Source organism: Entelurus aequoreus, linkage group LG09, assembly GCF_033978785.1.
Source record: "Entelurus aequoreus isolate RoL-2023_Sb linkage group LG09, RoL_Eaeq_v1.1, whole genome shotgun sequence".
In the NCBI taxonomy this organism is placed as follows: domain Eukaryota; kingdom Metazoa; phylum Chordata; class Actinopteri; order Syngnathiformes; family Syngnathidae; genus Entelurus; species Entelurus aequoreus.
Genome location: NC_084739.1, coordinates 71,908,150 through 71,934,878, shown reverse-complemented (window position 1 = coordinate 71,934,878; position 26,729 = coordinate 71,908,150).

Below are 26,729 nucleotides of genomic sequence, written 5' to 3'. Positions count from 1 at the left end.
CAACCATGTAACTTTCTAAAGTTAGAAAATACTGAATAAATGTTTTAAAGAAAGTAATACTAAGTGAATATCTGTTTTTGGCCTTAAAAATAAAAATTTTACCGAGTACTATAATTAAATTGACTAAATCATGATTGTCAATGAACTCTCCTAAAATAACAGAAACCACATTAAGCTTCATAAACAAACCAATCCTTAAACACATTTTTTCAACTTCCACCCAAAACAAAGACACAATATGACAATACCAAAACAAATGCAGGGTGGATTCAGGCTCCTGACAACAAAATCGGCAATCATCTGACTCTGTCATATTCCATAATTTTAACATTTTCCCTGTGGGTAAGAAGTTATAAATAATTTCAATTTGAAAATAACGATTTTGTACATCGATAGTGGTTTTATAGATTAGTTTGAATATGGCATCCCACGGCAACGGGCAGTCAAAAAAGTCCTCCCATTTTCCATTTGTGTTGTATGAGGCAGCCTTCAAAGATTTCTTTATTAAATAAAAATTATATATGTTTCTATTTATTTTAGTTCCTTTTTGCCAACTAGAATTTCTTATTAGAGGTTTACAAACTAATAATTTAGTAGTTCCATAATTAATTATTTGTTTCCATCTTTTCCCAATTACTCCAGTTAGTTGATAAAATGAAAAGCTTGAGCATGCATCACCATACATAGCTCTAAATTCATCATACTTCATAACTTTACCATTCTCATTGATAATATCATTGACAAAAATGATTCCTCTTTCAAACATATTTTTCCAAAAGAAAGGCTTTCCATCTATTACAATATTAGAGTTCATCCATATTAACTGCTGCAAAATATCGTCTCTTTTTTCTGGCACATAAAATTGAAAACACCACTATGAGTGGATTGTTTCCTTTATGAACCCCGCCATGTTTCCCAGCAGACTCTCTGGGAGGGGATCACTTGTAAAAAAGGATACAATTTCTTTTGATACAGTACATGTTTTTTGTCCAACAGGACATTTGTGTACCACTCAATGTTTAAATACATCTTTGGAACAATTGATGCTTTTAAAGACAGACACATAGCTTCAAGGTTGAGAAGTTTCAGGCCCCCATATTCATGCTCTTTGTACAAAACCTTTCTTTTAATCTTTTCTGGTTTGCCGTTCCAGACAAAATCGAAGACCCTCCGCTCATAAATCTTAAAAAAGTTTTGTGATGGAGCTGGTAATGACAAAAACAAATAAATAAATTGAGGAATAATTAACGAGTTGGCAATAGACATTTTACCACACAAGGTTAGGGATTTCCCTTTCCATAATTGCATAATTTTATCCAGCTTTCTTAGTCGATTATCATAATTTACTGAGCCTAGATCTTCCAGATTTTCTGGGACAACAACACCAAGTATGTTAACTGGTCCATCTGTCCACAAAACAGGCACTTTGCATTCCATTCGAAAGGACGTTCCCTTTAGATTTCCGATCCTTAACATTTTACATTTATCATAATTAAGCTTAAGGCCAGATTGCTGTGAAAATATGTCCAAAAGATTAAGAAGGTTCCGCAAACAATGAGGAACAATCTTATCTTTGTGAATCAGCCTTTTCTGACATGAACTTCATCAAGAACAAACACAGAACACGCCTCACTGATGCACATCTGCAAGACTCACTCAGAGTTGCAGTGTCAAGTTACACACCAGAGTACAACACACTAGTTAACAGCATGCAATGCCAGGCTTCCCACTAACTGAAAAAGAAACAGATAACAGATTTGGTGTCCAGTTCAAAGTGTGACATGATTTAAAAAAATGAGAGTTTACTTTTGTATTTTACATGATTTATTATTTGTACAAACATGGTGCAAAGTAATTCATGATTTGTTAAAAAATGTTAGTGGCTAGCTAGTTAAAATGGGATATTGTGATTTCACAAGACTGTCTTAGAAGTGATCATTTGAAAATGTTCAATTTGAAAAATGTGCAGTTAGAGAAAAAATAAAAATAAAGTGTTGCATATTGATATTTATCTGTTTCTATATATATTTATTGTGAGAAATCATCAAGATGATCAGTGTTTCCACAAAGATAAATATCATTAATTATTAATAATAACAGAGTTAAAGGTAAATTGAGCAAATTGGCTACTTCTGGCAATTTATTTAAGTGTGTATCTAACTGGCAGCCCTTCGCATTAATCAGTACCCAAGAAGTAGCCCTTGGTTTCAAAAAGGTTGGTGACCCCTGTCTTAAATATTGGTTGGGAAATGACCACATTTCAATGGTCAAATCAATGTCACAACCTGACATTGAATAAACGTTGTTGTTTCAACCTTGTATGTTGTAAATATTGGTTGGTAAATGACCAAATTTCAATGGTCAAATCAACGTCATAACCTGACATTGAATAAACGTTGTTTCAACCTTGTATGTTGTAAATATTGGTTGGGTCAATGACCAAATTTCAATGGTCAAATCAACGTCACAACCTGACATTGAATAAACGTTGTCAAAAAGCATGTTGTTCCAACTTGTATGTTGTAGAATATTGGTTGGGAAATGACCAAATTTCAATGGTCAAATCAACGTCACAACCTGACATTGAATAAACGTTGTTTCAACCTTGTATGTTGTAAATATTGGTTGGGAAATGACCAAATTTCAATGATCAAATCAACGTCATAACCTGACATTGAATAAACGTTGTTTCAACCTTGTATGTTGTAAATATTGGTTGGGAAATGACCAAATTTCAATGATCAAATCAACGTCATAACCTGACATTGAATAAACGTTGTTTCAACCTTGTATGTTGTAAATATTGGTTGGGAAATGACCAAATTTCAATGGTCAAATCAACGTCACAACCTGACATTGAATAAATGTTGTCAAAAAGCATGTTGCTTCAACTTGTATGTTGTAAATATTGGTTGGGAAAAGAGCAAATGTCAATGGTCAAATCAATGTCCCAACCTGACGTTTAATAAACGTTGTTGTTTCAACCTTGTATGTTGTAAATATTGGTTGGGAAATGACCAAATTTCAATGGTCAAATCAATGTCACAACCTGACATTGAATAAACGTTGTTGTTTCAACCTTGTATGTTGTAAATATTGGTTGGGAAATGACCAAATTTCAATGGTCAAATCAATGTCACAACCTGACATTGAATAAATGTTGTCAAAAAGCATGTTGCTTCAACTTGTATGTTGTAAATATTGGTTGGGAAAAGAGCAAATGTCAATGGTCAAATCAATGTCCCAACCTGACGTTTAATAAACGTTGTTGTTTCAACCTTGTATGTTGTAAATATTGGTTGGGAAATGACCAAATTTAAATGGTCAAAACAACGTCACAACCTGACATTGAATAAACGTTGTTTCAACCTTGTATGTTGTAAATATTGGTTGGGAAATGACCAAATTTCAATGATCAAATCAACGTCACAACCTGACATTGAATAAACGTTGTTGTTTCAACCTTGTATGTTGTAAATATTGGTTGGGAAATGACCAAATTTCAATGGTCATATCAATGTCACAACCTGACATTGAATAAACGTTGTCAAAAAGCATGTTTTTCCAACTTGTATGTTGTAGAATATTGGTTGGGAAATGACCAAATTTCAATGGTCAAATCAACGTCACAACCTGACATTGAATAAACGTTGTTTCAACCTTGTATGTTGTAAATATTGGTTGGGAAATGACCAAATTTCAATGGTCAAATCAACGTCACAACCTGACATTGAATAAATGTTGTCAAAAAGCATGTTGCTTCAACTTGTATGTTGTAAATATTGGTTGGGAAAAGACCAAATGTCAATGGTCAAATCAATGTCCCAACCTGACGTTTAATAAACGTTGTTGTTTCAACCTTGTATGTTGTAAATATTGGTTGGGAAATGACCAAATTTCAATGGTCAAAACAACGTCACAACCTGGCATTGATTAAACATCAAAAAGCATGTTGTTCCAACATTAAGTTTGAGTTGCTCAACGCCAGGACCTAATTCAACAAGTTCTTAATGTTGTTTCAATGTCTGGTGCCTGCTGGGATGTAATTGATCAAATTGGAATACATGCTGCATCTGGACAGTGTTGTATGCGTGTGTGTGGACGTGGATGTTTCTGACCATGGATGTAGGAAAACAAATCAGTGTATGTGTAGACGTAGCCTAATACTGTTAGCTGGCACTGCAGTCTCCAGACTCCTCTAATCATCCTCCTGTCCGGGGCGCTGTCTAAACCCTAACCCCTAAAGTCTTTGACGTTAAGGACGCCCCGGCATCAACAGATTCACTTGAATCCGACATACTAGCAGAAACTCACGGGCCATGGAAGCAATCATGAGACTGGGGCTGTGTGATAAAGCAACAGTCAGACGAGCTGTCAGACACCAAGACTGCCTTGCAACGGAAAAATTGAATAAAAACCCGCGTCAAGTGGAAATCCGTGCCAGGGGCCACAAACAGCACGGAGCTGATTATCATTCAGCAGCCTCAACGCGAACCTGCCTCTCCTCTTTCCTCATTCCCTTCTGCTGACACCTTATTTGTTTACAACACCAGTGACAATACCAGGGATAGTGTGTGTGGACAGTAATGAGTGGAAAAGACCCTAATGAGGTGTGCTGTAAACAGATGTGGACTACAAGAGGGGAACCGCAATGCCCCGCGGGGGCTCGGGGAGATTCTTGCTGGTGAAATCCATCCCTTTCTCGCCTCCTCCCGCCTCTCTCGTAGGCCGCAGAGGACAAGTTGTGGCTCGCTTGTGATTATGGAGCTAAATGATGTGACTCGTCGCGGCGTCGATGGATTCTGTTGCATCTTATCTGTCCGCTTTGAGGGACGTTTCCACGTTCCACGCCAGAATCAATAACGGGATTAATAGCCCATAGCCTGCCGGAATACCGGTTTAGGAGATTGTCATAGAGAGACAATGTCGTGGTCGTGACACCTCCGCAGTATTCGCCGGCTCGTCCATTATGCTGGATGCCGATATGAATCAGTGGATCAATACGGGAAGACGCTAAACTGGATACTGCAGTGTTTCTACAAACTCTGTCATCCTTTTTCCTCGTAGTGGAAAGTTGAGTTCTGAGCTTGGTTTGTGTCTCTTTTATAATGGAGCTCAGACTATAAAACCCAATACAGATTTTTTGCACTCTAGTGACACAGATCGGATATTTGTTGCCAGTCTAAACATTCCAGAAGGCTTAAAACAAATATTTTTGGCATCAGATTCAGGCCACATCGTAGTCGGAATCCGATTGGAATCTGATCTTTTTATTTGCGACTTCAGTCTAAACCAGACCTGGGCAAATTAAGGCTAATTTAACGGCCCGTTAAGATTTTCAATCTGGCCCGCCAGACATTCCCAAATAATTTTTTGAGCTCTTTAAGATGGAAAGTGTAGCTGCCATTATGATGTGCTGTGATGTTTTCTAACGACCATAAGTCTTGAACTATACAAAGTATTTTTTTTTCTATTCGGGCTCCAGTACTCTGGAATGCCCTCCCGGTAACAGTTAGAGATGCTACCTCAGTAGAAGCATTTAAGTCCCATCTTAAAACTCATTTGTATATACTAGCCTTTAAATAGACCCCCCCTTTTTAGACCAGTTGATCTGCCGTTTCTTTTCTTCTCTCCTCTTCTCCCCTGTCCCTTGCGAGGGGGAGTTGCATAGGTCCGGTGGCCATGGATGAAGTGCTGGCTGTCCAGAGCCGGGACCCCGGGTGGACCACTAGCCTGTGCATCGGTTGGGGACATCTCTGTGCTGCTGACCCGTCTCCGCTCTGGATGGTTTCCTGTTGGCCCCGCTGTGGACTGGACTCCCGCTGATGTGTTGGATCCACTGTGGACTGGACTTTCACAATGTTATGTCGGACCCACTCGACATCCGTTGCTTTCGGTCTCCCCTAGAGGGGGGGGGGGGGGGGGGGGGGGGTTACCCACATATGCGGTCCTCTCCAAGGTTTCTCATAGTCATTCACCGACGTCCCAGTGGGGTGAGTTTTTCCTTGCCCGTATGTGGGCTCTGTACCGAGGATGTCGTTGTGGCTTGTACAGCCCTTTGAGACACTTGTGATTTAGGGCTATATAAATAAACATTGATTGATTGATTGATTGATTTCAATGGTTGGAATCTGTGCTTTTGCATGATATACTAGTTACTATGGTAATTTAATTAGTTACTATGGTCATCCATTTAGTTACTATGGTAATCTAATTAGTTACTATGGTCATCTACGTCAGTGGTCCCCAACCACCGGGCCGCGCAAGAAATAAAAAAAAACAAAAATAAAATTTAAAAAAAAATTGTTTTTATTTTTATTAAATCAACACAAAAAACACACTATATACCAGTGGTCCCCAACCACCGGGCCGCGGCCTGGTACCGGTCCGCGCAAGAAATTTAAAAAAAAAAAAAGTTTTTTATTTTTTTTATTTTTATTAAATCAACATAAAAAAACACACTATATACATTATATATCGATATAGATCAATACAGTCTGCAGGGATACAGTCCGAAAGCACACATGATTGTATTTCTTTATGAAAAAAAAAAAAAAAAAAAAAATCACCAACAAATTTTCAAGCGTTGACCAGTCCCCAGCTACAAAGAGGTTGGGGACCACTGATCTACGTCACACCAGCTCAGACGAGGCACCAAGCAGTGTGGGTGGGGAGCGTTTCCATAGAGCGTTTCCATAGAGCATTTCTAGAGCGGCCAGCCTGAAATATGGGTGTCAGGGACAGACGCGGAAGGGTTTTTTTCAACAAAGTTCTAAAGTTTAGTGATATATCAAATATATCAGATTGTATAGGGTTTTTTTTACCCTTCACATATTTCACTGTGTTTGTTGCATTTTCGTTGTGTTCCGCTTGATTGCAAATAATGACGATTGAGAGGGGGTGTGACGTTCATATGTTGTCAATATTCAGTGTTTTATCCTTCATTGTTAATATTGTAAATCCCACATTCTTTATTTTCATGTACATTCTGGGTGTCTCATTCAGTAAAACATTTTTAAATTCCATTCCGTTTTTTCAGGTGGTCTGCCATAAGGTTTTTAGCATTCAATCAGACATTATTGTGAGGTTTTGTATTAGTGTTCCTAAAAATCAGATATACCGGCCCCCAGACAAATTGTTTTCCCTAAATTTGGCCCCCCGAGTCAAAATAATTGCCCAGGCCTGGTCTAAACGGAAATGAGACCCGAATGCGACTTTTGGGCTAGCGACGTCATTCGCTCGCCAGCGGAAGTGGGTATGTCATCACAACATCCGGTGAGCAAAGTATTTTTTCAGTGGCTGAATTTTCGGTGCATCACTAGTCAATAGTACTCCAATAATAGGCTATATGTAATATATGAAGATATATACAGTGCAGGCCAAGAGTTTGGACACACCTTCTCATTCAATGCGTTTTCTTTATTTTCATTGGAGATTGTCACTGAAAGCATCAAAACTATGAATGAACACACGTGGAGTTGTGTACTTAACAAAAAAAGATGCAATAACTGGAAAACATGTTTTATATTCAAGTTTCTTCAAAATAGCCACCCTTTGCTCTGATTACTGCTTTGCGCACTCTTGGCATTCTCTCGTTGAGCTTCAAGAGGTAGTCATCGGAAATGGTTTTCATTTCACACGTGTGCCTTATCAGGGTTGATTAGTGGAATTTCTTGCTGTATCAATGGGGTTGGGACCATCAGTTGTGTTGTGACTTAGTCGAGGTTTCTGTGGTTTATCCGTTATACATTGCTCAATACCGGGGTGGAGCAAAATATAATGTTTACAAGTATTTTGAGATACGAGCCGTCTGTCTGCACTTGATAAGTTCTGAGTGTCCCTGCCGCTGGCGGTCATTGTCTGCAGCCTACAGCCCGGGTGAGACACAACCCTGCCCTCCAACTATCGGAACTAACAACAAGAGTGTGAAGGACGCCGCCGATACAGGAACACTATTAAAAACATGTCCTGCCATGTAACAGACTTGATGAGGCGGGGCCAATCTGCTCCACTCCAAACTGAATTCATTCTCCGCGCCAAAACAAGGTCCACGCAGTGGACATTAATCCATGAAAATATGGAGAAGCTGCCAATTGCATTGCCCAACGTGTTTCAGTTGGCTCTTTTCTCTTGACTCTCCAAACTGGACAATCGAGCATTTGCATGGCTCAATCGCAGAAACAATGTCTGGGGCTATCAACTCTGACCTCTCTGGTCCGTCACTCAAAGACATCCATGTGCAACACAAACAACAAGAACGGTTCCTATTGTTACACAAAGGAGAAGGGTAGTATTTTATTTCCTATTTATATGTTTGTTTTACTTTTGTTACCTGTTAAAATTGTGGCGTTTTGGGAGCTGACTGACTAACTGATTTCCGATACGACTGTTTTAAAGGCCTACTGAAATGATTTTTAAAAATTTAAACGGGGATAGCAGATCCATTCTGTGTGTCATACTTGATCATTTCGCGATATTGCCATATTTTTGCTGAAAGGAATTTGTAGAGAACATCGACGATAAAGTTTTGGTCGCTGATTAAAAAAGCCTTGCCTGTACCGGAAGTAGCATGACGTCACAGGCTGAAGGGCTCCTCACATTTCCCCATTGTTTACAATGCAGCGAGAGCGATTCGGACCGAGAAAGCGACGATTACCCCATTAATTTGAGCGAGGATGAAAGATTCGTGGATGAGGAACGTGAGAGTGAAGGACTAGAGTGCAGTGCAGGACGTATCTTTTTTTGCTCTGACCGTAACTTAGGTACAAGGGTTCATTGGATTCCACACTTTCTCCTTTTTCTATTGTGGATCACAGATTTGTGTTTTAAACCACCTCGGATACTATATCCTCTTGAAAATGAGAGTCGAGAACGCGAAATGGACATTCACAGTGACTTTTATCTCCACGACAATACATCGGTGAAGCTCTTTAGCTACGGAGCTAACGTGATAGCATCGGGCTTAAATGCAGATAGAAACAAAAGAAATAAACCCCTGACTGGAAGGATAGACAGAAAATCAACAATACTATTAAACCAAGGACATGTAAATACACGGTTAATGCTTTCCAGCCTGGCAAAGCTTAACAATGCTGTAGCTAACGACGCCATTGAAACTAACTTAGCTACGGGACCTCGACAGAGCTATGCTAAAAACATTAGCGCTCCACCTACGCCAGCCAGCCCTCATCTGCTCATCAACACCCGTGCTCACCTGCGTTCCAGTGATCGACGGCGTGACGAAGGACTTCACCTGATCATAGATGCGGTCGGCGGCCCGGAGACGGAGGAAGTCAAGGTGAGGTTGGCGGCTAGCGCGTCTGCTATCCATCTCAAAGTCCTCCTGGTTGTGTTGCTGTAGTCCGCCGCTAATACACCGATCCCCCCTACAGCTTTCTTCTTTGCAGTCTTCATTGTTCATGAAACAAATTGCAAAAGATTCACCAACACAGATGTCCAGAATACTGTGGAATTTTGCGATGAAAACAGAGCTGTTTGTATTGGGACACAATGGTGTGCCAATACTTCCGTTCACTCCGTGACGTCACGCGCATACGTCATCATACATAGACGTTTCCAACCGGAAGTTTCGCGGGAAATTTAAAATAGCACTTTATAAGTTAACCCGGCCGTATTGGCATGTGTTGCAATGTTAAGATTTCATCATTGATATATAAACTATCAGACTGCGTGGTCAGTAGTAGTGGCTTTCAGTAGGCCTTTAGATTACAAGCTCTGTCGTAGAACCAAGCCAGCTCTTCAGTTGAGGTACTCCTGTACTGTCCTGTCCTGTCCCAGGGGCTTGAGTTGGGAAACAAGGACAAAGTACCTTCCAACGCTAAGGTGGCCAGAGTGTTAGTCAAGGCTTCAGTCTGCCTCCTCCGCACACTCCACTGTGCCGGACAATAAACAAGCGGCACAGTGCAAAACCTTCCGGAAGCGCCAGAGTCTCGGATCAACGCACTTCCTCACTATCGACTATGTGACAGACTTGTGCGGGGGCGAAAAAGTCATGACGGACCTACGTAGTTGTGTCTCTTACAGATGATTACGTCTGCTCTGGAGATTCTCTTTGCCACTCTCAGGATTTTTCCTCTTGGCGGAGGAGCGGAAAGAAAACATACCACTACCTCTTGAAACTAGGAGCACAATAACTAACTTCTCTGACAGTCTAAGACAAAAAATGTTGTTGTGTCATCAGGTTGTTTTCCAAAATACATCCCTTTTTATCGGAAATGTCCGCTAATGTTTCTCCTCCATCGTCTTAGTTCTTTAAAGGATGCGTTGATGTTTATGTAATTTCATGCCATTTTACTAATTCATCCCGACGCCCTGTTCATATCCTTCCGCCAGATATACCGCCGCCATGATGAGGATGTTCTATTCATCTTGTATCGAGTCTATTTTAACTTATTCTATCACTTCCTGGTTTGGTAACCTCACTTCCTGGTTTGGTAACCTCAGTGTGGCCAATAAAAACAGACTAGGTGGTATAATCAAGGTGTGCCAAAAAACCATAGGCCATACTTGCCAACCCTCCCGTTTTTAGCGGGAGACTCCCGGTATTCAGCGCCTCTCCCGATAACCTCCCGGCAGAAATTTTCTCCCGACAAACTCCCGGTATTCAGCCGCATTGAGCTGGAGGGGGCATGGCCTCCAGCTCAATGCGGACCTGAGTGGGGACAGCCTGTTCTCACGTCCGCTTTCCCACAATATAAACAGCTTGCCTGCCCAATGACGTCATAACATCTACGGCTTTCAGAGAGTAGAGTGCACAACTGCGCACACAACAAGGAGACGAAGCAGAAGAACGAGGAAGTTTCAGACATGGCGACGCCGTCGACGAGCAAGATGAAGAAATACGCTTGCAAGTTCCAAAACGAATGGAAACAAGAATTTCAGTTCATCCAGGACAGTTCGAAGGGGAAGGGGTATGTAATTATGTTGCCTGTACATTTTGTAAAACAGACTTCTTCATTGAACACGGTGGCCGAGTCATGAACGGAGGAGAAGTTAAACAGTACAATACTGCCATCTACTGGATAGCCCCCGGAACACTGAAATTCAAGTATTTATTTTATTTATATGTATAATAAAATAAATATATATACATATATATATAGCTAGAATTATATATATTATATATATATATATATATATATATATATATATATATATATATATGAAATACTTGAGTTGGTGAATTCTAGCTGTAAATATACTCTCCTCTTAACCACGCTCTTAACCACGCCCCAAACCACGCCCCCGCCCCAACCACGCCCCCCCATCACCCCCCACCTCCCGATATTGGAGGTCTCAAGGTTGGCAAGTATGCCATAGGCACTACCTTGAACCCCCCTGAACCAGATCTATCAGGCCAGAGTCATCCAGAAGGCAAAGGCCATTCTGGTCAACCCTCAGCACCCTCTCTTCCCAGAGTTTAGACTCTTGCCCTCAGGATGCAGGTACGCCCCTAGTAATAGAAAGGCCAAAAACAACAGATACTGTACATAATATCCTTTGTTCCCTCAGCTGTTGATTTTATAAACGAGCTTCTTAAACAAGCTTAGCTGCTATGCAGTCACTTTAGTGGGAAGCGACATGTGTTGATTAGTTTTGATTGTATTACAAATGCTTTTAGTTTTTAGCTCAATACCTTCATGATAGTTTGTATGTTGTATGTATTTTATGTATTTGTACCTTGTTTTACAGTTGTACCTCGTTTTTACTGTTGTACCTTGTTTTACTGTTGTACCTTGTTTTTACTGTTGTACCTCGTTTTCACTGTTGTACCTTGTTTTTACTGTTGTACCTCGTTTTTACTGTTGAACCTTGTTTTTAATGACTACTGCTGCAAACCAAATTGCCCCTCGGGGACAATAAAGATTTTCTAAGTCTAAGTCTATGTCTAAACTATGTTATGCATGCAGGATTGTGCAATAGACGGCCCAAGTCGTACTCTCCTTTAGCTTCTGGACGGAAACTGGATCCAATGTTGTGAATCATTTAGGTCTGATTTTTAAGTAAAGTCAAACAGTTCTAAGCCTGTGTTTCTTAACCACAGGGCCGCCAAAAAAAGATCTGTTTTTCAGCTGCGTTCTGCGTTTCGGTTGTAACACACTTTTCCACCACTTGTGGCGGTAATGACATCAAACAAACCAGAGCCGTCCATAGAGAAGGTATGGACAACTCGGTTTCAGAGTTGGTCCTCAACATGGCGCCCTGTACTCACGTGAGGGGCTTTTGACCAATCATTTAAGAGATTGTCTGGCCATACTATCTCTCATTGGAATAAAAGTCCCTCACGTGAATGTTTGGGACCAATTCCGAAACTGAGTTGTCCATACTCTGCATCAAACAAACAGAAGAAGTCTGGAGCTTAAGTCATAGAGAAGTTTCTTAAGCGCAAAAAAATATGACTAAAGTGGTGAAGCTGTAGTTAAATTTGCACTTACATTTTATTGACCATTAAGTTATTACTAATTTTGTTTATTTTGTTTTAGCACAACATAATTGTCTGTAGAGTAAGATTAGTAAATCAGTTTTAATACTTTTGTGGCCCCCGAGGTCAGAAAGGTTGAGAACCCCTGGTCTTATCAGGTGTGTAAGAGATCATTTTTACAACGATTCGATTAGAATTATGTTCCGTTTGTTTGATATGATTATATTCAACGATATTTGGCTCATCTAGAGTGATCTTTGGTTCAGTAATTTCCTGATTGTCTGCCATCGGTGGATCACATGACCATGTCAGCGAACGTCATTGGCTGGCATGCTTGTCATTTGCAAGACAGTTTGTGTGTGTGTGAGCGTGTGTGTGTGTATGTGTGTTCTTGTATTACACCCTTCTTGAGACACCAACAAGTAAAAGTACCTTCCATATGAGGACCGGTGAACAAGTTAGGACCGAAACCATGGTCCCAATGTCTCATTTGCACCCCTGGTGGTTGAAATATATCAAAACTAGGGTGGTCCCAAAAAGGAGAGATTTTTGAAATTGACTGTGCGTCGCTTATAAAAGTGCTCCCCCTCTGGTCAACATATGAAATAACAAGTGTGTGTAAAAATTTGAAGTGCTCCCCCTCTGGTCAACATATGTAATAATAAGTGTGTGTAAAAAATTGAAATGCGCCACCATTGGCCAAAAAAAAAAAAAAAAACACAAAATAAATATGTATGTAGAGACATACAATAATAACTTGAAGGAAATAATGAAGATTAAAAACCAATTACAAACAAATAATAAAAATAAATTAACTAAAATCTTGCCTTTTTCTCACAATTTTTTTTTCTTATAAAATTGGGAACAATTTCTTATATTCTTTCTGTTTATGTAATCTTGCAATATTTTCTCATAAAATATTACTTTTTTTATGTAAAATGATTACTTTTTAATGCAAAATGGCGACATTTGGCATATGAAATTCTGACTTGTATCACAACATTGCCCATTTTTTTGTTGTCCTTGTAAAATAGTGACATTTTTTGAGTAAAATTGTGACTTTTGTTATATTTTTTGCCCAGTAAAATTCTGACAATTATTATAACATTGCCTAAATTTTAAAGTTTTCTTATAAAATTGTGACTTTTGTCGAGTAAATTAAGACTCTTTTCATAAAATTGCCAAAATTTTAAGCTTTTCTTGTAAAATTTGCAACTGTTATTGAGTAAAATTCCAACTTTCATCATAATATTGCACAAATGTTCAGTTTTTCTTGTAAAATTTTGACTCGCGTTAAGTAAAAGTACGACTTTTATTATGATACTGCCAAAATTCTAACTTTTTCTTGTGAAACTGTGACCTTTTTTCTTGTGAAATTCCAACTCATTTTTTACATTTGCATAGTATGTATATATTATTAATGTTGTAAATACACTTCATTATATATCTAGAAAGGGTGGTCCTAAAGAGAATGTACGAGTGTGTGTGTGTGTGTGTTTGTGTGTGTGTGTGTTCTTGTATTTTTACCCTTCTTGAGACACCAACAAGGAAATGACCTTTCATATGAGGACCGGTGAACAAGTTAGGACCGAAACCATGGTCACAATGTCTCATTTGCACCCCTGGTGGTGAAATCTATCAAAACTAGGGTGGTCCCAAAAAGGAGGGATTTTTCAAATTGACTGTGTGTCGCTTATAAAAGTGCTCCCCCTCTGGTCAACATATGAAATAACAAGTGTGTGTAAGAAATTGAAATGTGCCACCTTTGGCCAAAATTAATTAAAAAAAACACAAAATAAATATGTATATAGAGACATACTGTAATAACTTGAAGTAAATAATGAAGATTAAAAATCAATTAAAAACAAATAATTAAAAGAAGAATAAATTAAGTAAAATCTTGCCTTTTTGTCACAATGTGTCGACTTTTTTCTTATAAAATGGGGAACAAATTCTCATATTCTTTCTGTTTCTGTAATATTGCAATATTTTCTCGTAAAATATTACTTTTTGATGTAAAATTATTACTTTTTAATGCAAAATGGCCACATTTGTCATATGAAATTCTGACTTGTATCACAATATTGCCCATTTTTTTGTTGTCCTTGTAAAATAGTGACATTTTTTGAGTAAAATTGTGACTTTTGTTATATTTTTTGCCCAGTAAAATTCTGACAATTATTATAACATTGCCTACATTTTAAAGTTTTCTTATAAAATTGTGACTTTTGTCGAGTAAATTACGACTCTTTTCATAAAATTGCCAAAATGTTAAGCTTTTCTTGTAAAATTTGCGACTGTTATTGAGTAAAATTCCAACTTTCATCATAATATTGCACAAATGTTCAGTTTTTCTTGTAAAATTTTGACTCTCGTTAAGTAAAAGTACGACTTTTATTATGATACTGCCAAAATTCTAACTTTTTCTTGTGAAACTGTGACCTTTTTTCTTGTGAAATTCCAACTCATTTTTTACATTTGCATAGTATGTATATATTATTAATGTTGTAAATACACTTCTTTATATATCTAGAAAGGGTGGTCCTAAAGAGAATGTGTGTGTGTGTGTGTGTGTGTGTGTTTGTGTGTGTGTGTGTTCTTGTATTTTTACCCTTCTTGAGACACCAACAAGGAAATGACCTTTCATATGAGGACCGGTGAACAAGTTAGGACTGAAACCATGGTCACAATGTCTCATTTGCACCCCTGGTGGTGAAATCTATCAAAACTAGGGTGGTCCCAAAAAGGAGGGATTTTTCAAATTGACTGTGTGTCGCTTATAAAAGTGCTCCCCCTCTGGTCAACATATGAAATAACAAGTGTGTGTAAGAAATTGAAATGTGTCACCTTTGGCCAAAATTAATTTAAAAAAACACAAAATAAATATGTATATAGAGACATACTGTAATAACTTGAAGTAAATAATGAAGATTAAAAATCAATTAAAAACAAATAATTAAAAGAAGAATAAATTAAGTAAAATCTTGCCTTTTTGTCACAATGTGTCGACTTTTTTCTTATAAAATGGGGAACAAATTCTCATATTCTTTCTGTTTCTGTAATATTGCTATATTTTCTCGTAAAATATTACTTTTTGATGTAAAATTATTACTTTTTAATGCAAAACGGCCACATTTGTCATATGAAATTCTGACTTGTATCACAATATTGCCCATTTTTTTGTTGTCCTTGTAAAATAGTGAAATTTTTTGAGTAAAATTGTGACTTTTGTTATATTTTTTGCCCAGTAAAATTCCGATTATTATTATAATATTGCCAAAATTTTCAAGTTTTCTTATAAAATTGTGACTTTTGTCGAGTAAATTACGACTCTTTTCATAAAATTGCCAACATTTTAAGCTTTTCTTGTAAAATGTGCGACTGTTATTGAGTAAAATTCCAACTTTCATCATAATATTGCACAAATGTTCAGTTTTTCTTGTAAAATTTTGACTCGCGTTAAGTAAAAGTACGACTTTTATTATGACACTGCCAAAATTCTAACTTTTTCTTGTGAAACTGTGACCTTTTTTCTTGTGAAATTCCAACTCATTTTTCACAACAAGCTTTTTTTATATTTGCATAGTATGTATATATTATTAATGTTGTAAATACACTTCTTTTTATATCTAGAAAGGGTGGTCCTAAAGAGAATGTGTGTGTGTGTGTGTGTGCGCGTGTGTGTGTGTGTGTGTGTGTGTGTGTGTGTGTGTGTGTGTGTGTGTGTGTGTGTGTGTGTGTGTGTGTGTGTGTGTGTGTGTGTGTGTGTGTGTGTGTGTGTGTGTGTGTGTGTGTGTGTGTGTGTGTGTGTGTTTGAATTGTCTTTAACAAGCTCAGAAAGGTTGATGTACGAGCGGCCAGTTCTAATCCATTCGCTGCTTGATCATGTTGATGGATTGTTCTTCTAAGTGTGTGTGTGTGTGTGTGTGTGTGTGTGTGTGTGTGTGTGTGTGTGTGTGTGTGTGTGTGTGTGTGTGTGTGTGTGTGTGTGTGTGTGAGAGTGTGTTTCAGTGGCGAATCCTTCTCAGATTCAAACTTGTAAAACACCCACAACAACAATCAGTATGTGTCCATGCGCTAAATTAGTCCAATTTCTCAAAGGGCTCGGCTCCAAATAAGCATCCTACCACCCATGGAAACGCCTTAATCGGATCATATTCGGTTTTCGAATAGTCCGACTAACGTACCTGGATTATGCGATTGAAAAGTGGTTGTCAGAATAATTGTATCTAAGTTATCACACGACCTTGTGTTTCAAAGAGTTCCCGGCGAGCGGACAAAAGCTGTCTTTGATCTTACCAAGCAAAAAGGCTTGTAAAACTCCACTGTGTAGGATGGGAAGCGACATGAAGGTGTCGGTTCCTTTGATGTATTGTAATCCACAGGAAGATTTTGTCTTGACCTGAGATCTACGAAGCGGAAAGGAAGCAGGACCTGACCCCCCTCCAGGCACCTTTTCTTTGAACTGTTTTGTGACCAAAGGCAGCGGCTGTTTACGACCCCCGTCCCTTTAGAAACAGCTTTTGCCATGTAATCAGGGAAAGTCCAAATAAAATAGGAGGCGTACAATCTTTCGTCAGAGTGTGGTGGGACACTGTACAAAGGCACAGGTCTACACGTTTCTCCTCATTGAGCCAAATGTAATTCCTTGCTTCTTTGTCTGTTTAATAGATGTCATCAGTGTTTGAACCTGACAGGTGTGTGCAGCCTTCGTATCGCCATAGCTGCTAACTTTTTTGAAACACTCTCTGTCACGTTACATACTTGCTAGCACGTATCAGTGTTGCCTGCTGGTGCTAAATAGCAAACAAACGCACCGCTACCGAGTTATACTGAGCACTGCTAGCTAGCTGTCGACAACCGCATGCACACCAGGTCCTTACCCGAAATGCTGCTGATGGAATGGCGAGGTTTAAGCACCAGTGCTAACTACTCACAGTACTGACTGACTTTAGGTAGCAGTGCTAAATTTCTGCAGTGGTTATAAATGCTAACTGACTATAGGCAGCAGTGGTAACTATTCATAGTCATAAATGATAAGTGACTATAAGGGCGAACTATGTAAAGTCAGACCTACTAGCTGACTGTTTTCAGTTATACATGTTAACTGACTATTGGTAGCAATGCTAACTATGAACGGTCATAAATGCTAAATGACTTTAGACAACACTGGTATTTGCAGTCATAAATGCTAGCTGACTATATAGGTAGCAGTGCTAACTATCAACAGTCATAAATGCTAACTGACTATATAGGTAGCAGTGCTAACTATCAACAGTCATAAATGCTAACTGACTATATAGGTAGCAGTGTTAACTATCAACAGTCATAAATGCTAACTGACTATATAGGTAGCAGTGCTAACTATCAACAGTCATAAATGCTAACTGACTATATAGGTAGCAGTGCTAACTATCAACAGTCATAAATGCCAACTGATTTCAGTTATACATGTTAACTGACTATTGGTAGCAATGCTAACTATGAACAGTCATAAATGCTAAATGACTTTAGACAACACTGGTATTTGCAGTCATAAATGCTAACTGACTATATAGGTAGCAGTGCTAACTATCAACAGTCATAAATGCTAACTGATTTCAGTTATACATGTTAACTGACTATTGGTAGCAATGCTAACTATGAACGGTCATAAATGCTAAATGACTTTAGACAACACTGGTATTTGCAGTCATAAATGCTAGCTGACTATATAGGTAGCAGTGCTAACTATCAACGGTCATAAATGCTAACTGATTTCAGTTATACATGTTAACTGACTATTGGTAGCAATGCTAACTATGAACGGTCATAAATGCTAAATGACTTTAGACAACACTGGTATTTGCAGTCATAAATGCTAGCTGACTATATAGGTAGCAGTGCTAACTATCAACAGTCATAAATGCTAACTGATTTCAGTTATACATGTTAACTGACTATTGGTAGCAATGCTAACTATGAACGGTCATAAATGCTAAATGACTTTAGACAACACTGGTATTTGCAGTCATAAATGCTAGCTGACTATATAGGTAGCAGTGCTAACTATCAACAGTCATAAATGCTAACTGATTTCAGTTATACATGTTAACTGACTATTGGTAGCAATGCTAACTATGAACGGTCATAAATGCTAAATGACTTTAGACAACACTGGTATTTGCAGTCATAAATGCTAGCTGACTATATAGGTAGCAGTGCTAACTATCAACAGTCATAAATGCTAACTGATTTCAGTTATACATGTTAACTGACTATTGGTAGCAATGCTAACTATGAACAGTCATAAATGCTAAATGACTTTAGACAACACTGGTATTTGCAGTCATAAATGCTAGCTGACTATATAGGTAGCAGTGTTAACTATCAACAGTCATTATTGCTAACTGACTATATAGGTAGCAGTGCTAACTATCAACAGTCATAAATGCTAACTGATTTCAGTTATACATGTTAACTGACTATTGGTAGCAATGCTAACTATGAACAGTCATAAATGCTAAATGACTTTAGACAACACTGGTATTTGCAGTCATAAATGCTAGCTGACTATATAGGTAGCAGTGTTAACTATCAACAGTCATAAATGCTAACTGACTATATAGGTAGCAGTGCTAACTATCAACAGTCATAAATGCTAACTGATTTCAGTTATACATGTTAACTGACTATTGGTAGCAATGCTAACTATGAACAGTCATAAATGCTAAATGACTTTAGACAACACTGGTATTTGCCGTCATAAATGCTAGCTGACTATATAGGTAGCAGTGTTAACTATCAACAGTCATTATTGCTAACTGACTATATAGGTAGCAGTGCTAACTATCAACAGTCATAAATGCTAACTGATTTCAGTTATACATGTTAACTGACTATTGGTAGCAATGCTAACTATGAACAGTCATAAATGCTAAATGACTTTAGACAACACTGGTATTTGCAGTCATAAATGCTAGCTGACTATATAGGTAGCAGTGTTAACTATCAACAGTCATAAATGCTAACTGACTATATAGGTAGCAGTGCTAACTATCAACAGTCATAAATGCTAACTGATTTCAGTTATACATGTTAACTGACTATTGGTAGCAATGCTAACTATGAACAGTCATAAATGCTAAATGACTATAGGTGGCATTGCTAACTATCTACAGTCATGAATGCAAAGGGGTTGAATGTAGTAGTGGTAACCGTTTACCATTTTAATATGCAAAGTCATACATACTAGCTGACTATACGTAGCAGTGCTAACCTTTTGCAGTCAAAAATGCTAACTGACTATAGACGACACTGCTATTTGCAAATTATGATTGCTAAGTGTCTAAGTCAGTGGTTCGCCCTGTCTATGTTTTGTCTGCGTTGAGGTACTCGATGTCCGTCCTTGGCTGTCAGCAGGCAGGGTCTGGAAACAAACTGCTGACACGAGACAACTCCCAAAGCAAGGCCTTTGCACAGATAGAAAAGCACAACTTCAGCGCAGTTGATAATAACTATAGCAACGGCCTCTAAAGGCCTACTGAAATGAGTTTTTTTTAATTTAAACGGGGATAGCAGATCCATTCTATGTGTCATACTTGATCATTTCGCGATATTGCCGATTTTGCTGAACGGATTTAGTAGAGAACATCGACGATAAAGCTCGCAACTTTTGGTCGCTGATAAAAAAAAGCCTCGCCTGTACCGGAAGTAGCGTGACGTCGCAGGTTGAAAGGCTCCTCACATTTCCCCATTGTTTTAAATGATGGCCGCCAGCAGCGAGAGCGATTCGGACCGAGAAAGCGACAATTACCCCATTAATTTGAGCCAGGATGAAAGATTCGTGGATGAGGAACGTGAGAGTGAAGGATCGCTCTGACCGTAACTTAGGTACAAATTGGATTCCACACTCTCTCCTTTTTCTATTGTGGATCACGGATTTGTATTTTAAACCACCTCGGATACTATATCCTCTTCAAAATGAGAGTTGAGAACGCGAAATGGACATTTACAGTGACTTTTATCTCCATGGCAATACATCGGCGAAGCACTTTAGCTACGGAGCTAACATGATAGCATCGTGCTTAACTGCATATAGAAACAGACGAAATGAGCCCCTGACTGGAAGGATAGACAGCAGATCAACAATACTACCAAACTCTGGACCTGTAACCACACGGTTAATGCTGTACCGCCTGTCGAAGCCTAGCAATGCTGTTGCTAACGACACCATTGAAGCTAACTTAGCTACGGGACCTCGACAGAGCTATGCTAAAAGCATTAGCTCTCCACCTACGCCAGCTCTCATCTGCTCATCCCGTGCTCACCAGCGTTCCAGCGATCGACAGTGCGACGAAGGACTGATCACAGATGCGGTCGGTGAGACGGAGGAAGTTAAGGTGAGTTCGGCGGCTAACGCATCTGCTATCCATCTCTGTCCTCCTGGTTGTGTTGCTGTAGTTCGCCGCTAATACACCGATCCCACCTACAACTTTGTTCTTTGCAGTCTCCATTGTTCATTGAACAAATTGCAAAAAATTCACCAACACAGATGTCCAGAATACTGTGGAATTTTGAAATGAAAACAGAGCTTTTTTGTATTGTACTCAATGGGGTACCAATACTTCTATCAAACGTTGACGTCCCGCGCATACGTCATCATACATAGACGTTTTTAACCGGAAGTGTGGCGGGAAATTTAAAATTGCACTTTATAAGTTAACATGTGTTGCAATGTTAAGATTTCATCATTGATATATAAACTATCAGACTGCGTGGTCGGTAGTAGTGGCTTTCAGTAGGCCTTTAAAGGGAACATTGTTTGGGGGTATCCATAAACAGGGTGATAGGGAGAAGTTTTTATTTACACGATGAGTCGGGTGTGTCTTGACCTTTGCCGAACCCCTGAGCCCGACTCACCGAACCCCCAGGGTTCGATCGAACCCAGGTTAAGAACCACTGGTTTAAGTCAGGGGTCGGCAACCCGCGGCTCTCTTTAGCGCCGCCCTAGTGGCTCTCTGGAGCTTTTTCAAAAATGTATGAAAAATGGAAAAATTGCGACTGTTATTGAGTAAAATTCCAACTTTTATCATAATATTGCACAAATGTTCAGTTTTTCTTGTAAAATTTTTAATTGCGTTGAGTAAAATTACGACTTTTATTATAACACTGCCAAAATTCTAAGTGTTTCTTGTGAAATTGTGACCTTTTTTCTTGTGAAATTCCAACTCATTTTTTACATTTGCATAGTATGTATATATTATTAATGTTGTAAATACACTTCATTATATATCTAGAAAGGGTGGTCCTAAAGAGAATGTACGAGTGTGTGTGTGTGTGTGTGTGTGTGTGTGTGTGTGTGTGTGTGTGTGTGTGTGTGTGTTTGTGTGTGTGTGTGTTCTTGTATTTTTACCCTTCTTGAGACACCAACAAGGAAATGACCTTTCATATGAGGACCGGTGAACAAGTTAGGACTGAAACCATGGTCACAATGTCTCTTTTGCACCCCTGGTGGTGAAATCTATCAAAACTAGGGTGGTCCCAAAAAGGAGGGATTTTTCAAATTGACTGTGTGTCGCTTATAAAAGTGCTCCCCCTCTGGTCAACATATGAAATAACAAGTGTGTGTAAGAAATTGAAATGTGCCACTTTTGGCCAAAATTAATAAAAAAAAACACAAAATAAATATGTATATAGAGACATACTGTAATAACTTGAAGTAAATAATGAAGATTAAAAATCAATTAAAAACAAATAATTAAAAGAAGAATAAATTAAGTAAAATCTTGCCTTTTTGTCACAATGTGTCGACTTTTTTCTTATAAAATGGGGAACAAATTCTCATATTCTTCCTGTTTCTGTAATATTGCTATATTTTCTCGTAAAATATTACTTTTTGATGTAAAATTATTACTTTTTAATGCAAAATGGCCACATTTGTCATATGAAATTCTGACCTTTGCCGAACCCTTGAGCCCGACTCACCGAACCCCCAGGGTTCGATCGAACCCAGGTTAAGAACCACTGGTCTAAGTCAGGGGTCGGCAACCCGCGGCTCTAGAGCCGCATGCGGCTCTTTAGCGCCGCCCTAGTGGCTCTCTGGAGCTTTTTCAAAAATGTATGAAAAATGGAAAAAGATGATGGGGAAAAAAAAACATTTTTTGTTTTAGTATGGTTACTGTAGGAGGACAAACATGACACAAACCTCCCTAATTGTTATAAAGCACACTGTTTATATTAAACATGCTACACTGATTCGAGTATTTGGCGAGCGCCGTTTTGTCCTACTAATTTTGGCGGTCCTTGAACTCACCATACTTTGTTTACATGTGTAACTTTCTCCGACTTTCTAGGACGTGTTTTACGCCACTTCTTTTTCTGTCTCATTTTGTCCACCAAACCTTTAACGTTGTGCATGGAGGCACAAAGGTGAGTTTTGTTGATGTTATTGACTTGTGTGGAGTGCTAATCAGACATATTTGGTCACTGCACGACTGCAAGCTAATCGATGCTAACATGCTATTTAGGCTAGCTATATGTACATATTGCATCATTATGCCTCATTTGTAGCTATATTTGAGGTCATTTAGCTTCCTTTAAGTCCTCTTAATTCAATTTATATATCATGACACACTATCTGTATGTAATATGGCTTCTAATTTGTTGCGGCTCCAGACAGATTTGTTTTTGTATTTTTGGTCCAATATGGCTCTTTCAACATTTTGGGTTGCCGACCCCTGGTCTAAGTGATGCATGCTAAGTGACTAGCTAACAGTGCTAAGTGGGCTAGCTGACTATAAGCAGCGGTGCTAAATACTATGGTACCTAGCAGTGCCAGTTAACTAGTAGTGCTAACTAAGTGATGCTTACCCGAAATTAGCATTGCTGCAGGCACCAATGCTAGTTCATTAATGCAATGGAAAAAGTGCTGACTGGCTTTATAAGTATCCGTGCCAGCAGCTACCAGTGGAACCGGGTAAGCCAATTGTATATTTTTAAAAGATGATCTTCGTTTCCTTTGGCTTTCCATGTTTTTTATTCTCTCTTCTTTTTTTCTCGCTCTCCTCTCGTCTGATCCGCAATTCAAATGAGCTGAAAGCTAATGGTTCTTTTTAGCCATGCATGAGTGGGATCAACTGAGGGGAGTCGAGCAGTGGATTAATTCACACGCACGTGCAGCAGAGTATGCTAATAAAGAGCGCAGTGTGTGTGTGTGTGTGTGTGTGTGTGTTTGTGTGTGTGTCGCCACATCTGGAAGTGGGAAGCGTGGAGAATCCATTTCAGGCTTTTTTGGGGAGGAAGCACAAACAAACACTTCTGTTCTTAACTTTGCTGAAGATAATTCGCTGTAAGCGTTTCAACGTGGACACTTTGTAACCACCTGTGAGGACGCTAATCAAATCAGTGTGTGCGTGCGTGTGTGTGTGTGTGTGTGTGTGTTCTGGCAATGCTTACTTAATGGGGACATCGCTCTGTTTACACCAGGGGTCCCCAAACTTTTTGATTCGGGGGCCGCATTGGGTTAAAAAAATTTGGCCGGGGGCCAGGCTGTGTATATATATATATATATATATATATATATATATATATATATATATATATATATACACTACCGTTCAAAAGTTTGGGGTCACCCAAACAATTTTGTGGAATAGCCTTCATTTCTAAGAACAAGAATAGACTGTCGAGTTTCAGAAGAAAGTTCTCTTTTTCTGGCCATTTTGAGCGTTTAATTGACCCCACAAATGTGATGCTCCAGAAACTCAATCTGCTCAAAGGAAGGTCCGTTTTGTAGCGTCTGTGACGAGCTAAACTGTCTTCAGATGTGTGAACATGATTGCACAAGGGTTTTCTAATCATCAATTAGCCTTCTGAGCCAATGAGCAAACACATTGTACCATTAGAACACTGGAGTGATAGTTGCTGGAAATGGGCCTCTATACACCTATGTAGATATTGCACCAAAAACCAGACATTTGCAGCTAGAATAGTCATTTACCACATTAGCAATGTATAGAGTGTATTTCTTTAAAGTTAAGACTAGTTTAAAGTTATCTTCATTGAAAAGTACAGTGCTTTTCCTTCAAAAATAAGGACATTTCAATGTGACCCCAAACTTTTGAACGGTAGTGTATATATATATATATATATATATATATATATATATATATATATATATATATATATATATATATATATATATATATATATATATATATATATATATATATATATATATATATATATACATTGTCTTTATAATCCGTTTTGTCATTTAACATCAATTAACTTTGATGTTCATCAACATTTAACATTGTCACGTTATCGATGAGAAAATTCATTTTTAAACAATATGATTTGCCTGAGTGACTAGGAGACACCAAGAGTAACAAGTGGTAGAAAATGGATTAGAAAGGAAAGATTTAAAAAAAATTTAAAAAAAATCTTTTTTTTTTTTTTTTTTTTTTTTTTTTTGACTTGTGCCTTCCTGTGGGCCAGATTTTGGATGCTGAGGGGCCGGATGCGGCCCGCGGGCCGTAGTTTGGGGATCCCTGGTTTACACAGTCACCTTTAGGGGACCTCTGACGGTATGGGGACAAAAAAACAGGTCCCCTAAAGCAGTGTTTTTCAACCTTTTTTGAGCCAAAGCACATTTTTTGCATAAAAAAAAAATACGGAGGCACACCACCAGCAGAAAAGGTTAAAAAATGAAACTCCACCAGGTTGTCATGCCTTATTTTGAGTTTGTTGTTTCCTGTGTTAGTGCTTTAGTTCCTGTTTTGCGCTGTTAATTTGGTGACCCTTCCTGTTTTGTTGGTGTTCTCCTGTAGCAGCGTCACACCTTCCTTTTGAGTGCTATTGCCCGCACCTGCTTTGTTTTCGCAATCAAGACTATTTAAGTTGTGCGTACGCTATCCTTCTTTGTGGGGACACTGTTGATTGTCATGTCATGTACGGATGTGCTTTGTGGACGCCGTCTCCGCTCCACACGCTGTAAGTTTTTGCTGTCGTCCAGCATTCTGTTTTGTTTACTTTGTAGCCAGTTCAGTTTTACTTTTGTTTTGCACAGCCACCCCTATGCTTCAGTGCCTTTTCCTAGCGGGACTTGCCTTTTGTTCATTTTTGGTTTAAGCCTTACATTAACTTTTTACATACCAAAAAACACTGCACTAGACGGCACATTATTATTATTATTGATTTGCAAAAAAATATTTTTTTGGACCAATTAGGTGAAGTTGCATAATTTCCCACGGCACACCAGACAATATCTCACGGCACACTAGTGTGCCGCGGCACAGTGGTTGAAAAACACTGCCCTAAAGCATGGGTGTCAAACTCTGGCGTCAAACGTGTAAATCCACTTGGCCCTTGAGGCGATATGAAATTAACACTAGAGCTGGCCCGCCAATTATATACAGAGGCGGTGCCGCGGTAACACCACATTCACCGCTATTCACCGCTAATTGTCACACTTGCCAACCCTCCCGGGAGACTCCCAAATTTCAGTGCCCCTCCCGAAAATCGTCACATCCTGCTTTTCACCCAGTCCCGTGTGCTGGCTTTGTCACAAAATATGTGCGGCTTCTGCACGCACACACACGTGAATGCAACGCATACTTGATCAACAGCGACACAGGTTACACTGAGGGTGGCCGTATACATAACTTTAACACTGTTAGAAATATGTGCCACACTGTGAATCCACACCAAACAATATACAGCCCCGCCCCGCCAACCCTGCCCACCTCAACCAACCGACGCACGGGGGGGGGGGGGGGGGGGGGGGGGGGGTTTGGTGGTAGCGGGGGCTGCATATTGCAGCCCGGAAGAGTTAGGGCTGCATGGAATTCTGGGTATTTGTTCTGTTGTGTTTATGTTGTGTTACGGTGCGGATGTTCTCCCGAAATGTGTTTGTCATTCTTGTTTGGTGTGGATTCACAGTGTGGCACATATTTCTAACAGTGTTAAAGTTGTTTATACCTCCACCCTCAGTGTAACCTGTATCGCTGTTGATCAAGTATGTGTTGCATTCACGTGTGTGTGCGTACAGAAGCCGCACATATCTTGTGACCGGGCCGGCACGTTGTTAGAATGGATGAAAAGCGGACGAGACGACAGCTCGTAGAGGACGTTAAAGGCAGAGCCTTTAAGGCACGCCCCCACGACTGTGGTCCGGGTGGACTACGAGATATAATGACTGATGAACACCTTTGTTCGATAATGAAGGTTGCCTCAGCTCAAAGCCTGAGCCCGACATTAATGAACTAGCATCCAAGAAAAGATGGCAGGTATCTGTCTTGGGCAC